Source organism: Phaseolus vulgaris, chromosome 8, assembly GCF_000499845.2.
Source record: "Phaseolus vulgaris cultivar G19833 chromosome 8, P. vulgaris v2.0, whole genome shotgun sequence".
Classification (NCBI taxonomy): Eukaryota; Viridiplantae; Streptophyta; class Magnoliopsida; order Fabales; family Fabaceae; genus Phaseolus; species Phaseolus vulgaris.
Genome location: NC_023752.2, coordinates 52,785,047 through 52,786,571, shown reverse-complemented (window position 1 = coordinate 52,786,571; position 1,525 = coordinate 52,785,047). Strand labels below are relative to the sequence as shown.

The 1,525-nt window shown below is 30.9% G+C and overlaps 1 non-coding gene across 1 annotated transcript; it reads right to left on the bottom strand.

Annotated features, from left to right (window-relative positions):
* Positions 1–1,041: 1,041 nt before the first annotated feature.
* Positions 1,042–1,141, bottom strand: LOC137827383 (small nucleolar RNA R71). The gene has a single exon (XR_011083750.1). It is a non-coding gene; the product is annotated as a small nucleolar RNA R71 (small nucleolar RNA).
* Positions 1,142–1,525: the final 384 nt, after the last annotated feature.

Here is a 1,525-nt window from a genome sequence, read left to right as displayed (position 1 = left end):
ATATGCGAGAAATCAATATAAATGATTTTTATACGGGCATGAATATCAATCAAAGGACATAATATTGTCATGATAATCAAAATACAAAAGAGTGAGAAAGATGAAACTCAATCGTTATTTTTCCAATTGAAATAATTGCAAGCATAACAAATTCTAACAAACTTTTATTATTCTATTTTATATTTAGTGAATGTTTTACTTGATTATTCAATTTTTCCTTGTGGGTTCGATATCCATCTTTAGGGACACATTATTACTTATGACAATGTGGAGCACTTGTAGTAAAAAGTCATCAGAACCCCAAGTTTCTTTTATTAATTATTATCTTTCTTTATTTTTGTTTTTCTTTTATTTTAAGAAAATAGTTTTTTTTCTTTATTTTAAATATTTGTTATTTTTGTTTTATTTTTAAAAATTAGTTATTTTTTTGTTTAATTTTTTTGTTGCGTTGATGCTTACTTTAGTTGTCTTATGATATATGTTATAAGAAGACAAGTTTTTTGGAGATCAATTATAGTTAGATTTAGAAATTGAGAAGACAACTCGATAACTTAGGAAGAAAACAAGAAAAAGAAAATAGGAGTTAGGGAAGAATCCCCAACCACATCTACCCCTCACCTTGAATCAATTCAGGAAGAAAGCAACATGGATGAGGAAAGACAACTACCACCCAAAAAAACACTTGGAAATTATGTTATGCAACAGAGCCCACAACACTTTTCCAACATTGCAATCCCTCGTGCTACTAAGAATTTGGAGATGAAGCAAAATTTTCTCAATTTAATCAATACTCATCAATTTACTAGCATGGATCATGAAGACCCATATATGCATTTGTCTACCTTTACTGAGTTGCTTGGAACAATGGGGTTCCAAGAATGTGACATTGAATATGTTCATTTGTGTTTATTTTCTTTCTTATTAGTACTTAAAGCTAAAGAATGACTCAAGTCGCATCTAAATCAGAACCTCACAGATGGAAAGATGTAAAGGAGAAGTTCATACATAGATTCTTTCCACTCTCTAGTTACATTAAAGCAAAGTCTGACATCTCTATGTTTAGAAAAGAACCAGATGAACCATTTTATGAAGCTTGGGAGAGATTTAAAGTAATGTTGAGAAGTTGCCCAAATCACGGATTTGAAGATATTGCTTAATTGAACATCTTCCACAATGGCCTCAGATCTGATACAAAGATGATTATGGATGCTAGTGATACAATGATGGTTGTAGATGTTGATCAAGCAACAAGGATTATCGAGGCATTGACTTCAACATATTATCAAGCTTAACATGATAGACAAATCGTTCAGAAAAAAATGGGTGCTTTGAGCTTAAAACTTCAAATGCAATTCTGGATCAGAATAAAATTCTGACACAACAAATTGAAGCGTTGACTACACATATGTCTAAACTACCACAACAATTACAAGTTGTGCATTCCTCTCAAAGTCATAATCAATGTATGAAATGTGATTTTTTCGAAGGTAATCATCCAAATGGTCATTGTTCCTATCAAAACAAC